Consider the following 25,887-nt stretch of genomic DNA (forward strand, 5'->3'; position numbering starts at 1 on the left):
CCAAAGGGCTTGTGCATGCAGCTCTCACTAGCCATGAATCACACATTGTGAACAACATGGGGCTGCAGTAAATATAGGGAAATGGTGGAAATTAATAAAAACTTAAAGGTATCCATAAGTCAATACATCATCTGAATTGTTGATTGAAACACCACAAACTCCTTTTTTTGTCATTTAAGAGGCACCAGCACAAAGGAGAAGCAAGTTTGCCACCAATAAAAATGACAATTTTAAAGAACTGCATCGGCCTCCACCTTGCCGTGGATTTGGCACAATGGCTTTGTTAATCCAGATTATCAGAATTGTTTGCGTCCATAAACTCTACATTCACCAAATCAGTTTACCAGTCTTTCTTCACCCACCTTTGACTCTGCTTACCCATTTACACAATTGAGGTCAAAACACCTGCTTTCTGCCTCCTAGATAGGCAACCAGTGTTTGTGCTTTAGATAACCAGAAGCCTTTTGAAATACTCAAATTAAAAATATTTTACAATAAGCGTACCATTTAGTGGAAAGCAGAGTGGTTTGGGTAATTTATGTGAACTTGAAAATTGTTTTTGCTACTTGTGTTTTTATATCCGTGTCACTGAGACTCTTAGACACTGTTAAAATAGTGGCTAGATTCTGTATTAAAAACAAAATATCAAAACCAAGTTAACAAAAATGCTGGCCTTTGGTTTAGGGAATGGATATCATAGCAACTGGTCCTCCCTTCCTCCCAGATTACCTTCCCAGATTTTTACACCCCCTGCCCCAACTCTGTATCCCGATCTGCAACTCGGAACACTGTGGTCCAGAAGGTTAGCACAGTGGGAAAGCAATTACTACCCCAACACAGCCGCGAATCCATTGCATGCTACTTGAATTTAATCAAGTCATTTCAGGCTAAATCAGTGTCTAGAAACTTGTATTTTGCATGCCTTCTGTGAGGATGCGTTATGTCCCACTTCATTTTGCGTCTTGATATTGCCTTAATGCTCTTAATGCTCATCGTTTTGTTTTTCTCATTGACTTTAGAGACATCCACCGTAGGTCCCACTTACTATCTCCAGTTCCCCATTTCATTTTTACTGACAACTCACTTTGTAACACTCAGTTTTATGTCTTCATTGGAACTAGGAAATGAATTTAATCTCACACTTTCCAAAAATCTATTGCGGTCATGGAGATCAGGGCCAAAGTGGTTGGGGTTTTGTGTGCCTAAAAGTAGCCAGCATTATTCTTCGACCGCTAGTGACTCCTCCAGATCAAGTAGCTCATGTCCAGCCTTTGAATTTTCCCAGAAAAGTTCCCAGCCTGCCTGTCAGGGATGATCAGGGATGTCTCCTAATGCCTGTTACGCAGTCTGCCCAGGGCACTTGAATTCCTGCAGCTGCTCCAGTGACAGAGAAAAATCCAGCAAATGAAAACAATCAAAGCCCAGCAGGCTATGGATGGAAGCTCCCTAATGCCAGACTATTTTGTCGCATTTTATCAGCTTTCCATTTTTGACCCTCAACGGAGTTTTGGTTCTTCTGTGTTCTTTGTTTGAGATTGTTAAAGACTGGTATGATATCACTGAATCAAGTGTGGGTTTTAGAATAGAGTTGGACCTGAGAGATTGTCTGCTCTGACTCCTCATTTTAGATATGAGGCAATGAAAACCCAAGGCAGAAAGTTAGAGAAAAATACAGGGCCAGAAACGCAGGTGCCCCAGAACCTAGCTGTATATACATTTTTTACTGCCTCTGTCAACATGAAACCAGATCTACTAAGTATGGTGACACTTAGAAAATAAAAGAAAGAAAAGAAAGAGGGAGGAAAGACAGAAATTTAAATGAAGTAGAAATGCTTTTTTGTTTAAACTGTGATAAGCCAACATTTTTTTCTGTAGGAAATCTTAAAAGCACTTTTGTTCATGTGAAAGCAAATTCGAATAAAGGGGTTTCATGCACAAGGGAGGTCTTTGTGGCAATGCAGTGGTTCTGTATTTTGACTGTGGTGGTGGGTGATAAAATGGCATTGAACTCTATGCACATATTGTACCAGTGTCAATTTCCTGGTTTTGATATTCAACTATGCTTTTGTAACATGTAAACATTAGACAAAAGGGAATGAAGTTTACAAAGGACCTCTCTATACTATTTTTGCAACTTCCTGTTAATCTAGAATTATTTCAAAATGAAAAGTTTTGTTTGATAAAAAGCAAATTTGAAATTTGCTGTGATTTTTGTCTAAAAGAGTAGGCATAAGATCTTTTGAACAAGAAATAAAATGAGTGAACATAGCTTTACTTTGAGTATTAGCTAAATCATGAAAACATATAAAGAAAGAAAAGTTTTCTCTTTCCCCTTATGCTAGAAATGGCTCCAAAGAATTAAGTAGAACTATTTGGGCCTGCCACCCTTGTTAGCTCCTTTTTTATGGGCAATTAAAAATCTGGTATATCTATTCCACCAATATCAATTAATGTTTGTAAACTGAGTGGCTATTTTGACATTGTTTTGATATCATATACTGACATTGTGCTTGCTAAAATGTCTTTTGTAATAAAATGCCTTTAAGATTGTTTCTTATTTGAATCGTATATTTTAATTTTAGTTATTGAATCAAAAACACTTCAAGGAAGCAAAGGAGAACACAGCTTTAACAGCCCCGGAGTCTTTGTCATAGCAAACACAACAGTGGAATTTCAGAGGGCTCCGAAAGGCAAACTTTTAAGATTCCAGGACCTCTGATGGCTGATTTCATCTTCAAGGTAGGATGATCTTCTTCATAAACTTCATGTACCTGAATCCCAGAACATCTTGATTTTTAAAACAATAAGTTTGTTTAGCAAGAGGTCATCAATCATTGTTTTTTATACAGAGCATGTGTCATCAATATTTCCATATTGGCAGTCCATTCTTAAAAATTGTTCAGCACTCTTAAATTTCTGCTCCTAACCCTGACAGTTAAAGAACAAACTTCACTTTTATGGGGGAAGGATTGATTCTGTATTTATAATCTCTGGTTGCTTTGTTCAGTTTGTTTGCTGGTTTAAGAAACAGGGTCTCCCTGTGTTGCTCAGGCTGGTGCAGTGGCTGCAATCATAGCCTTGAACTCTTGGGCCCAAGTGATCCTTCTGCCTCAACCTCCCGAGTAGCTGTGTTCAGTTTCAGATAGAGTTTGGTGAAAATGGCCGATGGTTAAATGCACCATATCCTAAACCAGTATTGTGCCGCTGCATGTCTTCTTGCAAAGGAGAGCAGAGACAACAGGGGCTCATTTCTTACCTTCCTTTAAGATGGTTATCCTTAAGGCATCTTTACTTCAACCTTCAGCCCTTAGAACATGCAGTCTTGCAGTGGGCTGATTCAAGATCAGGATTTGCTTCCCCAGATGTTCTATGACAGATACTTGTCACAAGATACCTTCAGAAGAACTCTTCTTCTCTGGAACCATGAGCCTATGTCCCCTTTCTGGATGCTGCTGGGGCATCTTCCCTCATTCAGAGGACATGAAGTATAGTGGCCAATATATTTCCAAGGTGACACAGTTAGATACTCTTCTGATAAATTTGAAAATGCCTAAGAAATGAAAAAGATAGTTCAGTGTGTGGTTTTGCCTTATCCTGTTTCAGAAACCCATTCCAAAATGTAAATGGAAGCTAAAAAATAGCCCCAATTACCAGTTATAGTTTTCTGTATGAAAAAAACCCTTTAGCTTTAAAAAGCTGTCTGTGTTCTACATATTAATTTGTCACAGAATGTTTCACTGAGACATCAGTTGTGTCATCAGAGGAGCATGCACGGAGGTAGATGAGAGTTGCTAACTCATCCCAATCCCTGAGATACAAATTCAGCCTGCAGTGGGACCTGCCAAGTGTTGGCCTGCACAGTGTATTGTTTTGTTTCTGAAACTTTGGATTTTGAATAATCAACACTTAAAAATTGAGAGATTTTTACATCAGAAGATCAGGCTTTTTTTTTTTTTTTCTTCTGCTTCTCTGTAAAAATGGGAAGAGCTTGCATTTTACAATAGCAATAAGTGACTGTAACTGGGGAACAGCTGCCTTCCAGTCTCGGGTCTGCCGTGGTCCACACCACTATGTATTGTGTCCCTAACACTAAAGGCGTAAGTGGTTGGTTGCCATTCATCCTGATCTGGGCATTTATATCATCTGCCTAGCCGCCACAGACAGTTATGTTTCTGACTTCTGTGTCACATCCTTAAAGCATTGATCCAGTAGTCTTCTTAGGCAGTCATATTATGAAAGGTTTTGGGGAAGCCATAATTACCTTTTTTTTTTAAAGTCTCTCTGGTCTATTGTTATGGCATAAATTCTATTTTCTTGCCCTCCTTAGGGCCTTCCTATGTGATTCTCAAGTAGAAAATATACACCACACACACACACACACACACACAGACACACACACACACACACACACAGACACACACACACACACACACACAGACACACACACACACTTTTTGTTCTCTTTTAATTACTACTCAGAGAATCTGTATTCTTCTCAAGTCAACTTGGAGGTCCTTGACTGAATAGGAGATATTAATACAATGATGAAATGATGAAAGTACCCACAAAGATTAGTATTTCAAGATACTGTTTGGTTACAGTATCAGCATCAGTAGATCTTAATATATTGTTTATTGATACCATTTATAAAAACACATGTAAACTGCATATTTCTATGAGTTTGTATGTACACACACATATATGTATATGTATATTTTTAAAAATAATTTGGAAGGATACATTTCAAAATGGAAACACTAAAAAAAACAGTGACTATTTTAGAGGAGATAACATTTTATAATATCTAATTCTTAAAATAATGTTTAAAAGGAAGAATGTGGCTGGGTGTGGTGGTTCATGCCTATAATCCCAGCACTTAGGGAGGCCAAGGCGGGTGGATCACCTGAGGTCAGGAGTTCGAGACCAGCCTGTCCAACATGACGAAACCCTGTCTCTACTAAAAATACAAAAATAGCCGGGTGTGGTGGTGTGCACCTGTAATCCTAGCTACTCGGGGGGCTGAGGCAGGAGAATCACTTGAACCCAGGAGGCGGAGGTTGCAGTGAGCCAAGATCGCACCACTGCATTCCAGCCTGGGCAGCAGAGCAAGATTCCGTCTCAAAAAAAAATAATTAAAAAATAAATAATAAAAAGTAAATGGAAGAATGAATTCACATATCACGTGCATAATTAAAAATTACTTTACACCTTCTTGCCCGAATTATGTATTCACCTTTTAATAGAGTACATTTAAAAGAAAATGTGTGTGTGTGTGTGTGTGTGTGTGTGTGTGTGTGATGGAGTCTCACTCTGTCACCCAGGATGGAGTGCAGTGGCACGATCTCAGCTCACTGCAGCCTCCTCCTGAGTAGCTGGGATTACAGGCATGCACCACCATACCTGGCTAATTTTTTTTTTTTAATTTTTAGTAGGGATGGGGTTTCACCATGTTGGTCAGGCTGGTCTCCAACTCCTGATCTCAAATGATCCACCTGCCTTGGTCTCCCAAAGAGCTGGGATTACAGACGTGAGTTACCGCGCCCAGCCAATAGAGTACATTTTAACAGCATGTTCGGTGTACACTGTCTGCATTCATATTCAGTCCTCTATGTTCCTGTCTCTGAGTTCTGACTCTCTCAGATTTAATAAACAGTTCTGGACTTTGACTTCAACTCCTGGAAAGCTTTTGATCTCTCCAGACTGAAAAGGTGTTTTGAAAAATACGTTTATCAAAGAGGGTGTTACATACAACTGTCTGACTCATGCATAAATGGAGCCTCATTTTCATACCTACGGCAATTGTCCCTCATGGATGTGGTGTACTTAGTGGGGGAGAATGTGGCAAAATTGGAGACGCTTATGATGAAGTCAGAATGGCTCTGATGTTGTTTTTTTCCTGACTTGGGAGCTTGTCCAAATAATGTGGGTTTCTAGGAAGTATCCTTTTCCATCAGTTCCTTTGTTTTTTTTTTTTTTTTTTGGTTCCAAACATTGTAGTATTTCCCAGCCTGTGTTGTTGCTAAGATAAGGAACTCTTTGCTTCCATTCATCTCCTCCTGGCCCGTCACACAATCAAGTTATGGCTGTACTTTGAGTGGGAGGTTAAAAGTGCCTGTGAGGTCACTGATGACAGTCAGCCCTATGTCCCTGTGTTTCATTGTATCTCTTTCCATTCCAGTCAACCAACAGAAGCTAGTCTATAAACGGAAGACCTGGCTTCCGCCTGAGAGAGGATGAGGCGGTGACTACCAGCCCTGCATATTCAGTGCTCATTTAGCACAGCTGTGGGTGCACTGAGCCAGGTGGAGGCACACGCTTTGCTACAGTTCATGTAGTAGACCTACTTCATGGGCTTTTGATAACTGTACTGTTGAACACTGCTGTATTCTTACATAAAGAGTGACATATGTAGACATCAATGGGATGTTAGGTGGTCTTATAGGTATTGTTGCTCAGATTTTGCAGCTTAGCATCTCACTGTACCAATGAGAAAAAAATTTCTTTTTTCTACTCTTTAAGAAGCTATATTTTCATGGTTGGACCATTCTTGAAAATTGCACATCTCCTTCTTCCAGTGGATTTCTCATTGTATATGCTTGTTTTCCTGAAAAACCTGTTTCCCTTTTTTCATTTTTTTTTTATTTGTATGTAGCTACAGGGCCTCACTATATTGCCCAGTCTGGTTTTGAACTCGTGACCTCAAGCAATCCTCCTGCCTCAGCCTCCCAAATTGCTGGGATTACAGGTGTGAGCCACCATGCCCAGCCCTCAATGACCTGTTTTTCATGGATGACCCTTGTTATAGCACTAAGGGGTATTTTGCATTAGGGCCCTGCTTCTTCAATATGCGCATGTTGCCACCAGGTAGCAGTAGTGAGTCTCGGCTAAGTACAGTAGCTGATGCCATGTGCTTCATTGATTGACAGCGAGATAGACGCTATTCATTCAGTGAGAATTTACTGAATATTTGCATCTACGAGTAGATGTTTGTGAATATCAATTTTAAGTATATTCCCATGAGGATATCTAAAAAAATAAAATTAAATTACTTGGATAAAGACATCTTTCCATGGTTAATTTTTAACTACTATTGGTAGCTTTTCTCATCTTTTAAAATATATATATATCTTCAGGGAGAAGAAAACGTTTCTCTTCTTTGGGCTCTGAAATCTTCCTTTTTCAGCCAGTTGTCTTCTTAGGGATTCATGTTTTTTCCACTCTCATATTTTGTGTTTCTTCAGGAAAATGTTTTCTGATTGCTTTTCTACTAGTCCCCAGTTGTACAATCTCTGTCTTCAGTTTCCTCAGCTCTAGATATCTTTTATGCTGTCAACTCATTAGCCTCTTTTCTTTGTGGGGAGTTATGATAGTATATTTACCTTATGTGGGGATAGAGGATTTGAAACTGCCTGTCTTCGTTCTCTCAAAGAACACATTGGAGGCTTGCAATGCAGTGCAGATCGAGGCTACATTTACACATTCACAGGTGTTTCAAAACTCTGCAAGACACGGTTTTAGAGTCAGTGCCTGTATTAGCTTCACAAGACTGTTGTTAGTGAGTACCACAGCTGAGTGGCCTAAACAGCCGAATTTATTGTCCCACAGTTCTGGAGCCCGAAAGTCCAAAATCAGGGTGTTGGCAGGATCAGTTTCTTCTGAGGGCTGTGAGGGAGAAGCTGTCTTACGCCTCTCACCTCAATTCTTAGACTTCAGGCATCATCTTCCCTCTGTGCGTGTCTGGCTCTGGGTCCAAATTTCTCGATTTCTCCCATGCCCTTTTTTTTTTTTTTTTTTTGAGACAGAGACTCACTATGTCACCTAGGCTGAAGCGCAGTGGCACAATCTCGGCTCACTGTAACCTCTGCTTCCTGGGTTCAAGCACCTCTTCTGCCTCAGCCTCCTTAGTAGCTGAGACTACATGCACACGCCACCCTGCTGGGCTAATTTTTATATTTTTAGCAGAGATGGGGTTTCGCCATGTTGGCCAGGCTGGTCTTGAACTCCTAGGCTCAAGCTATCCACCCATCTCTGCCTCCCAAAGTACTGGAGTTACAGGCATGAGCCACCACACCTGGCCAGTCCAAATTTCCCCTTTTTATAAGGACACCACTCATAATGGATTAAGTCCTCCCAGTTACCTTACCCTAACTACATTGGCAAAGACAGTATTTCCAAATAAGATAGTATTCTGAGATACTGTGGGCTACGGTGGGCTAGGCTTTCAACATGTTGTTTTGGGGGCACACAATTCAACCCATAACAGTGCCAGCAGAAAAGAAAATTTACCTATTTCCTCATGCCTTACAATCATTGGGATTCTGTCTCATCCTAAGCATTTGTCGTCCATTCCAAAGGCAGAAACTTTTAGAATATTGCATATTTTACTGTAATGTGGTCTGTTGAAGGAAATTTCTTGGTTAAAGCAATTCATATACTGCTTTAGTAATTACCAGCCTTCACAGCTAAGATACATGTATAAATGTAGACATACTATGAATAGTTTTATATAAAAATCTATTTCATAAATTTTGGAAATTCTTTTGAAGTGGCCAAGTCAAGTAGTTGAATTTGAATACCATTGACCTTTTTTGTTTGTTTGTTTTTGAGATAGGGTCTTGCTCTGTCACCCAGGCCAAGTACAGGCTGCAAGTAATCCTCTGGCCTCAGCCTCCCAACTACCTGGGACTACAGGCACACAACCCCACAGCCAGCTAATTTTTAATTTTTTTGTAGAGACAGAGTCTCACTATGTTACCTAGGCTGGCCTTGAACTCCTGAGCTCAAGAACCCTCCCACCTCAGCCTCCTAAAGAGCTGGATTAGAGGTGTGAGCCACCATGCCTGGCCACATACTTTTATTATAAAACTCATTTTCCTCATCAAACAGTGCTAATACACTTTTGCAAATGTCAATGTGCATTTCACTTTTGCCATTCTCTGTACTTCACCATCTCCTTTGTCAGCAGAGCTGTTTGCCCTGCGGACTTGACAGCAGTGGTATGGCAGGTGAGTAATTAGCTGGAGTGCAGGAGAAAGCATTCATGTTCATCTTTTCATGATTAAAGTAGGGTTATTATTATTTTTAGCTTAGTCTTTTGTTTTGAAAGCCACCCTTAGTGGAGAGAGATGAAGATTTTCCAAATTGATTTAGTCTCCACAACATTTCCAGGGCCAAGCCTGGGGTCCTAACCCATAGCACATCTTCTGTAACATGGAGAGGTTGCTCCTTTCTCCAGCAAGGCTGCGCCTCAGTCTAGTGTCCTCAGGAGGATGTGCACACAGGGCATGTCCAGCCAGGATGTGGAAAGCCTTCTCCCTCTCCTGGTGCCAGGACAAAGGAAGCGGGCAGCGAGCCATGTTTCATGATGGTGGTCGCTCTCCAGGGCAGGGATGCTTTCAGGGAAAGCCAAAAGCAGAAAAGGAGCTTTTGCTCCCTTCCCAGGCAGAGCTCCCAGAGGAAAGCACCTCACAGAAATCCCACCTCCATCAGCAACCCAGAGAAGCCGCATGAGAGTGAAGGTGGAATTAGTGCCCTGAAATGTTCAGTCATAGGTTGAGTCTGGGTTTAGCTCCCCGGAGTCTCCTTCAGTTCCTGAGTGGTAATGGAAGACATCTAGAAAATTTAATGTACTCTTGACTGGCCAGGGGGTGACAAGGTGGTGGCAAAATGACCCTTCAGCAGAGAGGTGTAGGTAGAGAGACTATGGGTTCTATTTTGTTCAGAAAAGGCCCAGTTTGTGCCTGTGACCCCAGCTGAATTGTTAGTAGCTCCTCCTTTCACTCTCAGAGCCATCCTGGCATGAACAATAAAGCCGATGGTCTCCCTAGTGCAGAGCTCTAAGCCAGCCAAGGATTGGATGGGGTCCCAGCCACACCACCGAGAACGTGCAGCAAGACAACAATGGCAGTGTTGAGGGACTAGGGGAAAGAGAGTGTGCCCACTGGCAGCAATTAGGGCCCATTTGAGGATATCGTGCATGGATTTGAGTCAGTTGCTGTATATTTGCCCTGCACTGGAAGTAAAAGGCACTGATCCAGGTGTCACATGTGGACAAGATGATGTGATCCCCGGAAGCCCAGTAGGCCGTTTTCTTTCTTGTGGACCTTCTCAGCGAGGAAACCTCAGAAACTCCACAGTAGACCTTTTACCACCTCTCATCGACAAGAATTGGGTCACGTGCCCACTCTATACCATCCACTGCTGTGTTCATCTGTGTCCTCTAAGAATCAAATGCAAGGCAGGATGAGAAGTGCAAGAAACTTATTTAGGAAATGCCTGTGAGAAAAAAGAGGGAGAGAAAGCAGGGTGATGCTGAGAGAGCCATCAGATTGCACTGAAAATCTGACCATGAGTGAAGGAGAGAGGGAAGGAAGGAAGGTTGGATGCAAGCATCTTAAATGCAGTAGGTTCTAGGAGAATTCAGCAAAGCTGGAGAGGAAACCCTGAGCCAATGTCATTCATCATAGGCCTCCAGTGTCTCCCAAGAATGGCTCTGCCTTCAATACCCTTGCTGTGCTTAGTCACTGGCTAGGAGAATCCCATGGGAAGCTTGACCCAGAACTGGGGCTGTTGGCCAGTGACACCCTTTGCAGTTGTGTATCTGAGCAGAACACTCATTGGTCCTGCCACTAGCAAGGTAAATGTGAGCATGGTGATTCACTTAGAACAATCAGGATGTGCGGTGGCTCACGCCTGTAATCCCAGCACTTTGGGAGGCTGAGGCAGGCAGATCCCGAGATCAGGAGAACGAGACCATCCTGGCCAACATGGTGAAACCCCGTCTCTACTAATATACAAAAATTAGCTGGGCATGGTGGCAGGCGCCTGTAATCCCAGCTACTTGGGAGGCTGAGGCAGGAGAATCACTTGAACCCAGGAGGCGGAGGTTGCAGTGAGCCGAGATTGCACAACTGCACTCTGGCTGGGTGACAGAGCGAGACTCCATCTCAAAAAAAAAAAAAAAAAAAAAAAAAACAATCAGGATGTACATGTAAGACACAGGAGGGAGGAATGAACATGAACAAAATTGAGTGTCTGTAGAATGGAAAGGAGAAATGGATGCTGGTAGGGAATGGAATGTGTCTACTATGCTTGGGATTTCTCTTTCTGTAACACATCTAGCTTAATGCCTTTTCTCTTTCTTTTTTTTTTCTTTTCTTATTTTTCTTTTCGGTGGTAATGGAGAAGACTTAGAAACCATTTATGTTTCTCTTAGGCTTATTATTTTAGCCAATTTTGAAATTTACATTTTTCTAGAGAAGTATCCAATTCATCTCATTTTTCAAACTTAGCTCTTCAAATGTAATCATGGTATTCCCTTATTGTTAAAAACAGTCTCCTCTTTACCTATAACAATGTCTCTTTCATTCCTAAACTCGTTTATTGGTTCCTTGCATAGTTGTTGTTTTGTTCAGACCATCCAAACATTGTCTCTGAGACATCTAACGACTAGATTTTTGTTTTGTTCATTAATGCAGAGGTTTTTTTACATTTCTATTTATATAAGTTTTTATTTCTTTTATCTTTGTCTGGATTTATTTTGGTGTTATATTTTCAGCTGCTAGAGCTGAATTCTTAATTCATTCTATTTCCATTTTTTTCTCCATTGAATGTATTTAGGGCTATCAGTTTCCCTATACAGAAGTTCTGAATTTTACTGTAGTGTAGTTTATCAGTCTTTAACATTTTACTTAGTGCTATTTGTATTCTGGTTGAGAAATCTGCCTCATCCAGAATTATGAAGAAATTCTTCTTTTTGTTTTTGTTTGTTCGTGGTTTTTTTTTGTTTTGTTTTTTTTTTTGAGATGCGGTCTTGCTGTGTTGCCCAGGCTGGGGTTCAGTAGCACAATCATGACTTACTGCAGCTTTGACCTCCTGGGCTCAAGTGATTCTCTCACCTCAGCCTTCCAAGTAGTTGGGACTACATGTGCACGCCACCATGCCTGGATATTTATTTATTTATTTATTTATTTGAGTCTCGCTCTGTCGCCCAGACTGGAGTGCAGTGGCACGATCTCACCTCACTGCAACCTCCACCTCCTGGGTTCAAGCTATTCTCCTGCCTCAGCCTCTTGTGTAACTGGGATTACAGGTGTATGCCACCACACCCAGCAAGTGTTTTGTATTTTTAGTAGAGACAGGGTTTCACCCTTTTGGCCAGGCTGGTCTTGAACTCCTGACCTCAAGTGATCCACCCACCTCAGCCTCCCAAACTGCTGGGATTACAGGTGTGAGCCACTGTACCTGGCCAAATTTAAAAAAAAAAAATTTTTTTTTTGTAGTAACAGGATCCAGCTGTGTTGCCCAGGCTGGTCTCAAACTTCTGAGCTCAAGCGTTTCTCCCACCTTGGTCTCCCAAAGTCCTGGGAATACATGCCCAGCCCTTCAGATATTCTTCTATGTTTGTGTTTGGAAGCCTTAATGTTTTTCCTTTCACACCAAAGGCTATAATCCATCTAGAAATTATTTTGTATACATTGTGAGGTATAATAGAATCAATATTTTTTCTATATGACTGTTTAATTGACCTAGAGCTATTAGGTGAAGAATGATCTGTTGCCTATTTCTCTGAAGTCTGGTAATAACAATGTATTTATGGACCCTACTTTGTTTCATTGATCTGTTTGTTTATTTGTGCCAAAACCATTGTGATATATCTACTGTAGCATTAAAATAAGTCTTGATATCTGGAAGTGTAAGTTTCAGCTTTGTTCTTGCAGATTATCTTTGCTTTCCTTGACACTGCATTCTTATATCGTTGAAATCAGCTTGTCTGTTTTTAAAAATCTGCTGGATTTTGATTGGAACTGCATTGGATCTGTATGTCAATTTAAGGAAAATTGACATTTTCCAATACTAAGTCTTTCAATTCATCAATATGGCATATCCATACATTTTTTAGTTTTTTTAAAATTTCTCTCAGTAATGTTCATAATTTTTACTCTATGTCTTTAATATCTTTTATTAAATTTATTTTCAGGTGTTGGTTATTTTGGTGTTACTATAAATGGTATTTTTTTCAGTTTCTATTTGTTTCTGGGGTGTGGAAATATTGATTTTTGTGTATTGACATTATATTCTTACTATATTCATGTATTAATACTAATAGTTTGTGAATTCTTTTGGATTGTATACATACACAATTGTGACATCTGCAAATAATGAAGATGGCAGCTGTCCTTGTTATGCATTTCACTTCAGGAGAAAAGTTCCCTATAATTCACCATTATATATGGTTTTTACTATAACATTTTTTATAGATATTTTATTTGGTGAAAGAATATTTTTCTTTTTCTAGTTTGCTTCATTATGTACAAGCACAGAGCTTTATCAAATGCATTTTCTGCATCTTTAGAGATGATCACATGGTTTTCTCCTTTTTCATTTTTAATGTAATAAATGACATTGATTTTTCAAATGTTAAACCAACTGTTTCTTCCTGTGATAAACCTACCTAGTCATTATTCTTTTCGATTAGAATTTATTGTTAGTTGCCAGGCGTGGTGGCTCACCCCGGTAATCCCAGCACTTTTGGAGGCTGAGGCAGGCGGATCATGAGGTCAGGAGATCGAGACCAGCCTGGCTAACACAGTCAAACTCTGTCTGTACTAAAATACAAAAAATTAGCCAGGTGTAGTGGCATGCGCCTGTAGTCCCAGCCACTTGGGAGGCTGAGGCAGGAGAATCGCTTCAACCTGAAAGGTGGAGGTTGCAGTGGGCCAAGATTGCGCCACTGCACTCCAGCCTGGGTGACAGAGCGAGACTCCATTAAAAAAAAAAAAAAGAATTTATTGTTAATATTAATTATTTTATTGTTTGTTAAAAGGTGTATCCTTTTATATATCACTGGATGTGATTTTAAATTATTTCACTTAAGGTTTTTGTTGTCGTTTTGGTACCTACGTGCAGGAAAGGGTTTGCTTGTTTGTTTTCTTGGAATGCCTTTTTCAGGTCTTGGCATTTTATTCTGCTTTTATAAAACAAGTTTAGAAGTGTTTCCTCTTATTCTCTGCAATAGTTTGCAAACGATTGGTGCCATTTTTTTTTTCTTTAAATGTTTGGCAGTGTGCACCAGGAAATATTTAGAATTATGCATTTAATGTCTTTGAAAGATGCAGATTCTTTAGATTTTCTTATTTCTTATGTCCATTTAGTTTCAATGAATTTGCCTATTTCAAATAACTTTTAAAAGTTATTGGCATACTTTTCATAGCATCCTCTTATTGTTCATTCACTTTCTGAACAACCTGTAGTATGTCCTCTTTCTCATTCCTGATATTGACTATTTGTGCCTACTCTTCTACGTGCTCAGTCACATCAGAGGGTTATCAATTTTATTAGACATTTCACAGAAACAACTTTTGGGTTCATAACTGTTTTACTCTAGTTTTCTTTCCTTATCATTAATGTCTGCTCCTATCTTTATTATGTCCACTCTTACCTCTTTAGATCCCATAGGCTGTTTTTTTCCTAAACTTCTTGAGATGGATTATGAAATCATTAATTTTCATCTTTTCTCCCTAAAACATATACATTTAAGTCTAAAAATTTCTCTCAATGCATACCTTATATTTAATTTAATAATTTTGATATGAAATGTTTTCCTTCATCATTCAGTTAAATTACTTTGTAAGTTTTGTAATTACATATTCTTTGACTTGTGGATTATTTGGAAGTATAACATCCAACCATGAGGGAATTTTCCAGTAATCTTTTTAAAATTTATTTTTATAGCTTAATTCTACTGTGGTCAAAGAACATACTCCATATTATTTCAATATTTCAAAATTTATAAAACTTGGTTTGTGGCTCAGAATATAACAAAGTTTGGGAGAATGTGATGTGTAGTCTTCTGTTGTTGGATACAATGTTCTATGTATGTCAATTAGGTCATGTTTAGTAATTGTGTTATTCCAAATTATAGCCTTCCTGATTTTTGTCTGCTTATTCTATCATGAGAGATGTGCTAAAACTACCCCGTGACTGTGCATTGTGCCTTATCTATTTGGAGGCTAGGTTGTTAGGTATGTTCACATTTAGAATCATCGCATCTTCCTAGTGAATTGACCCTTCTGTGATTATAAAATGTTTCTTTCAGCACTTTGAGGATATCTCCCTATTGTCTTCTGACTTCAGTTTATTCTGTGGAGAAGTCAGCTATCAGCCTTCTTTTTGTTCCTTAGAAGGTAATTTGTCCTTTTTCTTCATCTGCTTTTAAGTGCGTTCCCTTTGTTTTGAGTTTTCATCAATTGGGCTATGGTGTAATTAGTGCCTTTCTTCAGCTTGAAGTCCAGGTGTCTCATGAATCTGTGGCTTGAGATCCACCATCACTTTTGACAGATTCTCATTTATTATCTCTTCAGATTAACTTCTCTCCCAAGCTCTTTGTTATGTATTTCTGGGACTGTAAGGACTGTAATTATACCTTTACCTGTATCCAATTTGTCTAATTTCCACTTTCTTTTTACTGTCATTTTACTGATCCTCTGCTCAGGTGTGTCTAATTCAGGGATCAGCAGATTACGACCAGCAGGCCATCATTGTTTTTGTAAATAAAGTTTTATCAGAACAGCCACCTCTATCTGTTTACACATTGTCAATGGCTACTTTTGCACTATACTAGCAGAATTGAATAGTTGCAACAGAAACCATGTAGCCTGAAAACCTAAAATATTTACTATCTGGCTCTTTATAAAATACTTGCCAAAGTCTATTTTAATCCACTTTTAAGTTCGTCCATTGAGATATTGATTTAAATCGTTGCATCTTTTATTCCTAGAATTTCCATTTTAGTTATAGCTTGTTTCCAGTGAAATTCCCCATCTTATAATTTGATTTCTTGAACATTTTAATCTTGTTCCAAGTTCTCTGAAAAACAGTGCCTGAGGCAAAGTGTTCCAATACTTGTGTTATAATCATAGGAATAGCATAAGGTGTTGCTAGGCCCCTCCTGCGGGGAAACAAGACTGAAGCCAAGGCCAGGGTTGTAGGAGGTAATAATGGTGTACTTAAGTTTTTATATTTTCATCAGTTAATACCAATATCTGGATTTCCTGTCATTATGTTTATAATGTCTATTTTTTTCACTTTTTTGGGTTGTCATTAAATTTTGTTTTTTCTATTCTTAGTTACTTTTAAAGTTTGTGCTGTATATTATGGAAGAAAGGTTGTGGATATAATTTGAGATTGTAGCAGATTTATTGATACTCTTTGTTAAAATCCCCTTTAAAAATTATTATTGGATAATTTTTGCTTCTAGATCTTCAGTGTAACACTCTTCCAACTGGATGATTTTAGCTGTCTTATTTTTGCTTCTGGAAGACAGCTAGGTTAGCAACAGGTGATCTTTATCTAACAAGGAATTGAAATAACTTGAACCAGGGCTTTATACCCTTTGAAGGTTGTCCTGTTTCCAGTTTACTTTTTCCTATGATAGAACTTTCTAGGGTCCTGGGTTGGGAACAGAAACAAAGCTCCTTTTAGCAGTGTATCCTATCTCTGTAATACCTGTGCTGTCCCCACTCCATTACCATAACCCTGCCTCCCCTTCCCTACACACACATCTTGTGTCTGGAGTTTTTATGTCATTTTGTAATTAAATACATAAAACCACTATTTTGAAATCAATCCTTGTTTAGATTCTCTTGTAAGCTTTACTGATTTATTTAATCATTATTGCTTCTTGCATCTCACTACTTCTGTATTTATATTAGTTCTTAGGTACATTCTTTAGTAGTTTTTTTTCTTTTTTTCCAGTGAATATCTCTAAGTGTTAAAGTTTCAGAATCATTTTGTGTCGGAAAATATATTTATTTCATTGATTAATGATTGGTCATTTGATTATAGGAGGATAACTGATAACTGATTACTGATTAATAACTTGGTTATAGAATTCCAGATTCAATATTCTTCTCCCTCATCACTTTGAGGACTTGACTTTGTTTTCTTGAATCCAATATTTCTTGTGAGAAATGTGATGTTAATCTGATTTTTCAAATTTTTCTACGTAGTCATATTTTTGTTTATGATAACTTTTAGGATTTTTCTTTATGCTTTTTGTTTTATTTTTTAAAATGTCTAGAACTCAATGAGCATTTTGAAACAGAGACTTCTGTCTTTCTTAAAATCTAGGAAATTCTAAGCAATTATATCATTAAATATTGTCTCTTCATCATTCTATTTGTCTATTATCTATTTTTTAAAGAAATATTATAGCAGATTTATTGATACTTTATTAAAATTCCCTTTAAACTGTATTATTTTGATAAGCTGTTTCTTCCACTAAATGTAGCATTTCTCATATGAAATACCTTTTATAATACTACTTTTATTTTATTTTATTTTTTTTGTTTTATTTTATTTTTTGAGATGCAGTCTCACTCTGTTGCCCAGGCTGGAGTGCAATGGTGTAATCTCGGTCATTGCAACCTCCGCCTCCCGGGTTCAAGCGATTCTCCTGCCTCAGCTTCCCGAGTAGCTTGCATTACAGGCATGTGCCACCACACCCAGCTAATTTTTGTATTTTTAGTGGAGCCAGCATTTCACCATGTTGGCCAGGCTGGTCTTGAGCTCCTGACCTCAAGGGACCTGCCTGCCTCAGCTTCCCAAAGTGCTGGGATTACAGGCATCAGACACCACGCCGAACCCACTGTATTAATTTTTATTGTTAAAATTTTTTATCCCAATTGTATTTCTTGTTGTTTTTTTTTTCCAATTGCATTTTTTAGAGATTTTTCTTTTTCATTTTCATGTTTTTTTGAGACAGAGTCTTGCTTTGTTTCCTAGACTTGAGTGCAGTGGTGTGATCATGGTTCACTGTAGCCTCAAATTCCTGCACTCGAGGTGTCCTCCTGCCTCAGCATCCCCAATAGCTATAGCTGGGACTACAGGTGCATGCCACCACACCTGGCTAATTTTAAACTTTTTCTTTTGGAGAGATAGGATCTCGCTATGTTGACCAGACTGATTTCAAACTTGTGGCCTCAAGTGATCCTCCTGCCTTGAACTCCCAAAGTGCTAGGATTACAGGCTGAGCCACTGTGCCTGGCCTGGTTTTTCTAACACATTAATTTTTTCTTTTACTTTTTTTTTCTTTTAGATGGAGTTTCCTTCTTGTTGCCCAGGCTGGAGTGCAATGGTGCGATCTCAGCTCACTGCAACCTCTGCCTTGCGGGTTTGAGCTATTCTCCTGCCTGAGCCTCCTGAGTAGCTGGGACTACAGGCACATGCCACCACACCCAGCTAATTTTTGTATTTTTTAGCAGAGACCAGGTTTTGCCATGTTGGCCAGGCTGGTCTCAAACTCCTGACCTCAGATGATCTACCCACCTCGGCCTCCCAAAGTGCTGGGATTATAGGCATGAGCCACTGTGCCTGGCCACATTAATCTTTTCCTAGCATTTTTAATTGACAAAAATGGTATATATTTATAGTGTATAACATGATGTTTTGAAATATGTATATATTGTGGAATGGCCAAATGGAACTAATTAACATATATATTACCTCATTGGTGCCCTATTTCTTTTTTTTTTTTTTTTTTGAGACAGTGGTTCAAGAAATTCTCCCACCTTAGCCTCCTGAGTAGCTGGGACTACAGGCATGTGGCACCATGCTGGGCTAATTTTTGTATTTTTAATAGAGATGGGGTTTCACCATGTTGGCAAGGCTGGTCTTGAACTCCTGACCTCAAGTGATCTACCTGCCTTGGCCTCCCAAAGTGCTGAGATTACAGGTGTGAGCCACCATGCCTGCCCCCCATTTCCTTTTAATTAGATACTAGACTGTTTAAACACCATATATTTGTACACTTAAGTTGAGTTCTTGCAGTTGTGCTTCTAGAAGAATTTTTCAAAAGGATGTGCTTAAATATATTATTATTAAAAATAATGGTTCAGTTCTTTTACCAGCCCATCAGTCATCAGTGGAGACAAACTGACTTCTTTCCCTGCACTGTGAGGTGTGGAGGAGGTGAGGTCCAGGCTTTGTTCATGAATATTTAGAGCTCAGAGTTAGACAAATTTCACATTTACATTTTTGAAGCTGATTTTAAAATTGGTGTGGTGATTAGAGATGTCTCATCACATAGCACCTTACTCAGCAGCCTGAATGCAATGGTGTTAATGAAGAAGATGCATTTGCCTTTATTCTTGAAGACAGTGCAAAATGGATTTGGAAAACACCTTTTACTTTTAGCCAAAGGAAAAAAAACCGTAAACAAACTTGTTTGCCTGTGTTACTGCATTTCTCTTCTTGGTTGCCCTTAATGTATGTATTATTTTTAATTTTCTATGAAAAATCGGAAAAGCAGAAAGAAGGAGTGACTTGCCCAGCCAGGTTGAGTCAATGGGTGTGTTGGTTCTAACGTTAGATTTACAACTTTTCTCTCCTCAGGTGCAAGAGTATAAGCTTATTAAAAAGAGAAAGGGTCCCTACTAAGTGGTAAAGGGGAAAGCCCTGCTTATTGTCTGCTTAGTTCAAGGTCTTTTTTTTTTTTTTGAGACAGAGTCTCATTCTGTCACCCAGGCTGGAGTGCCGTAGCCAAATCTTGGCTCACTGCAACCTCCACCTCCCAGGTTTAAGCGATTCTTGTGCCTCCGCCTCCTAAGTAGCTGGAATTACAGGTGCCTGCTACCATGCCTGGCTAATTTTTGTATTTTTAGTAAAGACAGGGTTTCTCCATGTTGGCTGGGCTGGTCTCGAACTCCCAACCTCAGATGGTCTACCTACCTTGGCCTCCCAAAGTGCTGGGATTACAGGCGTGAGCCACCGTGCTTGGCCTTGTTCAAGGTTTTCATAGTCAGTTGAGGAAGGTTTGGGGACAAGTGTAATCCAGGGCTCTACACACATGCCAGAAAAGCAGCATCTTTCATGCTCCGGTGGAAGATTACTGTCCATTTGATATGGAGAACTGGCAACTCTCAGGAGCAAATGAGAAGGCAACCAGAGCTACTGTCAAAATAATTCTCTTTTTCTGAACTGACCTTTTAAATCAAAGAATAAATGCATGCAACCCAGGAACCATGATTTACTAGAATAGGGATTTATGTTGAAGCTTCCCCTTAGAGTACCAGGCAGTGGTACTAGGTGTTTACCATGTGTCAAACCATGGGTTAGATGCTCATAATCACATTTATTCTTCAAGAAAACCCTAAGGAAGGTCTCTTATTCCTGTCTTATGCATGAACAAACTGACCCTTAGAAAGTGTAAAGAGCATACAGTAGTATGTTGTTCAGCTAGTAAACAGTGCAGCTAGGATCTGGTGCCAGGTCTGCTTGATATCAGAGTCATGCTCTAAATGACTTTGCCCTTTGCCTCCCCTAAACCTCCTACTATACCTGGGACCAGATCAGGGTATGCAGTCTCAGGTATGGTCTTGTTTGAAGAGCTAGAATAAATCCTTCTCCAGCCCAGCCTAGCTCCACATCTCAATCCTTGAAGCCTATGGCATATCAATTTACTTAGAGTCAGAAACTGGCCTTTCTCCTTTAAACTACAGGTATATGAAGGAGGGCTCTTCAGTCAGTGCCAGGTTGCTGTGAATATGCAGGCAGATGTCTCTCTTCTGGAATTTAGGCTCCCCCTGAAACAACAGGGCAGGCACTTTTATGGGAAGCCCTGGGCAGCCCAGGCCCAAGAAGAAGTTTATGTCCCTGGAAATGGAGAGAAGACTGAATAGTGCCACAGAAAGAAAGTACAAGTGAATCTCCCCAGTTCGCCAGCTAGTTCCTCCCAGGGCCAGGGTTGAGGCAAAAGACCACATGATGATGATCCTGCAGCAGGTGATTCTCACAGTGGGCTTCCTGGACCTGCAGCATCAGCATCTCCTGGGAACTAACTAGAGATACAGATTCTCAGGCTCCACCGCAGACCTACTGAGTCAGAAACCCCAGGGTGTGGCTCATCCTCCAGGAGATGATGGTACGCACTCCACTTTGAGAACCATCACCTCTTTAAGCCGGTGTCTTTGGATAGCAGCTGGAGCCATATTGCCATCACTATTCTTGCCATATCTGTGTTATTCCTGCACTGTTATTTACTAAAGGATTTTTCTTTAAGGGGGCATTTACTCAACTTAAATAAACATATTCACAAAAAGAATTTAATAACTACCGTAAGTGGAAATCTATCCCTTGTCACAAATAGAGCACAATCACAAAATTCATACAGTGAGAACAAACCAGTGGAGTAAGTCACTTCAAGTTTCTACCAGCTCTGACATTCGTTCAGTTTATTTTCAATTCCCTCTGAATTTTCTTGAATGTTATAAGCATTTTTATAAGGCAAAGTTTCCTTTACATCTTTGAGTCACTTATGACCCTTTGGGTACTCTTACTCTGCAGAAAAACAAACATATCTCTCTCTTTTTTATTTGTTTGTTTGTTTTAGAGGCAGGTCTCACTAAGTTGCCCAGGCTAGACTCAAACTCCTGGGCTCAAGCGATCCTCCAACCTCAGCTTCCCAAGTAGCTGGAACTACAGGCATATGCCACCATGCCTGGCTAATTTTTAAAATATTTTGTAGAGATGGCATCTCACTATGTTGCCCAGGCTGGTCTCCAACTGGTGGGCCCAAGCCATCCTCCCACCCCAGCCTCTGGAGTAGCTGGGAGTGCAAGCATGTGCCACCATGCCTGGCTCAAACATCTATTTTTTAAAAAATTTTATTTCTTTGTTCTTACACACAGTCATTCAGAGAGACGTTCACATTTGGATCCGTAAGATAAAAGACACTTTTTACTCCAGAGGAGACACTTTATAATGGGATTCAGCTTAATCCAGTTGACTAAATTCTTGGGAAGCAAATAGGTGTTTCTCATACTCGGGTGCCCATGGAAAGATGTAGTCCTGCAGGAACTGTAAATGTGCATGAGCACTTAGCAGTGAGATTGTCTTACAATCTTTGTAAGAACAGAAGGGAGATTTTAGGCTGCTTTTGGGGAGCCTGCCATTTTCTGTACACTGGCAGAATTTCAGTACATTTGCTCAAGATACAGAAAGGCACTCTGCCTCATTTCTTTTGCTTTTTGCTATCTCTAAACTGTGATAAAACAGAAGAGGAAAATTAATTGTCTCTCCCCAAATTATAAAAACCTGTATATGCCCTGTTTTCATTTAGAAGTCTATTTCTATTTAGAACAAAGATTTTTTTTTTTTCTGACTCAAGGAGCTGTAATCTCATTTTGTACTTGTTTTGGGGAAAATAAAATACACACATAAAACCCACAAGGAAAGCATTACCAAAATTTAATTATATTAGTCATCAAATCTGTGTGATGTGTGTGAATGGATTTTAAAGTGTTTTGGATAATCAAGAAAATTAGTCCATTGGTCTCTAAGGTACCAGGGGTGCTTGGATGGACTTTCCTAGTCCCATCTGTAATCGTCAATGTGAGACACTTGGGATCAATCTGGAGCAAGTACCTAGATTGCCATTGCCATCTGATATCATTGACTTTCTGGCAGATATTGGCACCCAAGTAACATTTTATTGACTCCATTTGGATTTTCATTCTTGCGGTTTCGACCTTGCTTTTTATAATGCTTACCAGTCCGTCCTTCTGCACTCAGCTTACATCCAAGCCGTGTCTTATAGAAAGCTGTCTAGTGGTTTATAAAATCAGATTCCTCTCGACAATCAGGACTTTAAATGTATTTTCAGACCTTTAGACCAACTGGCAGACGCAGAGCGCTTGGCTTTGGCCATTTTTTTCTTTCGTAAAGAGCTCATTCTAGTTTTGAAAAATTACCTTTTTTTAAAAAAGTTTAACTTAACAGACACTTATGTAGTGACAGGAAACTTGGAATCAGATCTTTCAGGAAATAGAAGCATCATTTTGTGACTTGCTTTTTAAATTTATAGCACTCATCTATTTGCAATGTTCACTTTCCTCAGAAACTCTACAAATTAGATGTAGTAGAATCAAGAATAAGTCTTCATTCCTTCTGTTTGAAGGCTTGTGAGACGAGGGCTGGGGAGTGACATAGGGGGATGGATTTTGTTCCTTTTTGTATTGACAATGCTTAATTCCCCATTTGGAAAGCTTATTGGTATTGCAGGTGCCTGCGGCATCCCAGGGGAGAAGAGTAAAATGTGGTACTGTGTATGCAAATCACAAAATGTTATGAAAGAAATATTCAACCCAGCAACCACCCAGCACAAGGGTAGTTCTCAAAAACATGATGTTGAGTGAAAAAAGTGGAAAACAGAACAAGATTTAAAACACATTATCATTCATTAAGCTAAAAACAGATACACAAAAAAACAACATTACATAAGATGGTTGCATATTTAAGGACATGTCAACAACAAATCAAAATAGGTGTGTTGCGGGGATTGGAATGGGAGCGTCAATAAGGGAAGAAGAGAGATTATATGGAAATGAGAGAAGGGCCTTGCACAGTGCTGTGGTGACAATGAGGAGAAAAGACAATGAACCGAGGAGAATGAATAACTCACCTGCACCTGGGCTGGAAACAGTTCTTAAGAGGAGACTATTGTCATTTTTTAGTTAGAAGTGCTGAGAGTACCACAGTTGGTACTAATTGTCATTCTCAATTTTGGCCACGCATTTTAGTCATCTGAGAAGAACCTGAGGATCTTTTTTAAAAGGTGCTGTTTTCCTGGATCCCGGCCACAGGACTTCTGACTTAATTGGACCATGAAGGAACCTGGGCATTAGAGTGTATTAAAAGCTCCCATGTGGTTCTGCTATACAGCCAGGGTTGAGAGCCACTGAGTTAAGTTTCTTAAAGAGGAAAAAAAAAGTGTGTGGCAAGTGGTAACTCTGCCAAGTAAAAATGAATGCAATATTCAGACTTTCCTTTTCTAACACTTTAGGTTATCAGCTCAATTCTGCTGAATGTGTGGATATCCGCTTGAAGAGGGTAGTTCCTGACCATTATTGTCACTACTACCCTGAAAATGTAAAACCAAAACCAAAACTGAAGGAATGCAGCATGGATCCCTGCCCATCAAGGTTTGTGTCATTGTCCACACCATTTTTACTTCAAAAAGAAACAAATCAGCTTCACCTGAGACTGATCAATCTTTGCAGGGCAATACATTTCCATTTCGTGACTTTGTCTCCTGGCGGCAGGTGCCTACGTTCACATTTGTAACTATGGTGCATAGAAGTTAGGACACATTCATTAGGAATGAAAGTCTAGCTTTCTCTTGTCGTGGGCTATGTGTTCCTAAGTTTTTATAATGAACCTTTTTGAACATCTCCTGCTCTCTTCATCCAAGTAATACGTCTAGTCCATCTGCCAATCATAAATATCTTTCACTCACCATTTTAGCTTTTAAACTGGGTCACCCATTATCATGTTTTGGCTTTTGAAGTATTCCTATTAAATTCAGTATAAATAATGCATTGTGCAAGGAAGTAAAATTTTAATGCCAAAGCAAAAAAGCTATGCATAAACTATCCTATTGCATAATTTAGTACTGCTGACTTGGATTGCCTGGGGAAGTTTCCTGGCTTACTACAATACCTTAAAATAACAGAACAATATCAAGTCCCATAATCCTCCAGATATCTGCCAGCTGGCTTAGGAAGAAGTGTGCAAGTGGAAAAGGAAGCGTTCTCAGTGGATTTCATTTCCTGTTACTAAACTGCCCATTTCCTGTAAGCCTGGTTGAACGTAATTATGAATAGAGACCTTTCAGAGGACAAATTCTGTGAAATAAAGTGGTTTTCTGAAGATCCTACTAATACGACAGTGTGTTAATATCACTAATATATTAAGAGAGTAATTATTATAAAAAGGAATAAATTTATTGAAATTGCAAGATACTTTTTTCCTTTGATTAATATACTGCTAGTTTAGTTTTCTGTATTTTCAAATAGAACTGGGGAATTTGTGTCGTAGATATTCTTGACAATTAAAGAGATGGTGGCTGAATTTTTGGGAATGGTTGATAACACTTGATATTTTTAGTTTCCAATTTGGAAGAGCTCTGTCTTTTGGGATGTCAAATATTATATTCATCAATTAATGAATGTGTGAATTTATTATAGAAATGATATTCTCACAATGATTTCATTTGTAGTGATGGATTTAAAGAGATAATGCCCTATGACCACTTCCAACCTCTTCCTCAGCGAGTGATATGTTTCCTTTTCCTTTTTGCAGTTTAAGTAGTTTGCAAGGAACTGTAGCATCTGTAGCAATAGCCTAAAATGTATGAGGGTTAGATATTAGACACTTTATAAAGCTAAGGGAAAACAGACTTCAACTCAATAATAGGAAAAATCTTTCTAAGAATTAGATGGAATAGGCTGCCTCAAAAGATGATGTTTCCCATCGCTGGAGCTGTCAAGCGTATCTTGGACAACTGAGTATTACAGCAGGAGCTCAAGTGTTGCAATTAATCAGAAATTTTAATCCCCTTTTATCCCGAAAAGAGTAATATGGTCCTTCCTGACTCTGAGGTTCTGTGATTCTCTAATAATATTGTCCATTAGTATTTTACAGTTTAGAGGCAGTTTGAAGATGCAGCCACACTGTATATTTTAATTGATTTAATTTTCACAATGGTCTGATGAAGGGTAAATAGGGAAGGTATATTATTCCCAGTTGACAAAACCCCCAGATGTGAGGAGCTAAGTACCTTGTGACTAAAATTTGTGTGTGGCAGTTAAGAATAAAGTCTTGGCTGGGCGTGGTGGCACATGCCTGTAATCCCAGCACTTTGGGAGGCTAAGGCGGGTGGATCACTTGAGGTCAGGAGTTCAAGACCAGCCTGGCCAACATGGCGAAACCCCATCTCTACTAAAATGTATGAAAATTAGCCGAGCGTGGTGGCAGGTGCCTGTAATCCCAGCTACTTGGGAGGCTGAAGCAGGAGAATAGCTTGAACCCAGGAGGCAGAGGTTGCAGTGA

The 25,887-nt window shown here is 39.4% G+C and overlaps 1 pseudogene; it reads left to right on the plus strand.

Annotated features, from left to right (window-relative positions):
• Window positions 1-25,209, plus strand: part of LOC129050566 (ADAMTS-like protein 3) — a 117,374-nt pseudogene extending 92,165 nt beyond the window's left edge.
• The last annotated feature ends 678 nt before the right edge of the window (window positions 25,210-25,887 follow it).

This window comes from Pongo abelii, chromosome 16 (assembly GCF_028885655.2).
Source record: "Pongo abelii isolate AG06213 chromosome 16, NHGRI_mPonAbe1-v2.0_pri, whole genome shotgun sequence".
NCBI classification, from domain to species: domain Eukaryota; kingdom Metazoa; phylum Chordata; class Mammalia; order Primates; family Hominidae; genus Pongo; species Pongo abelii.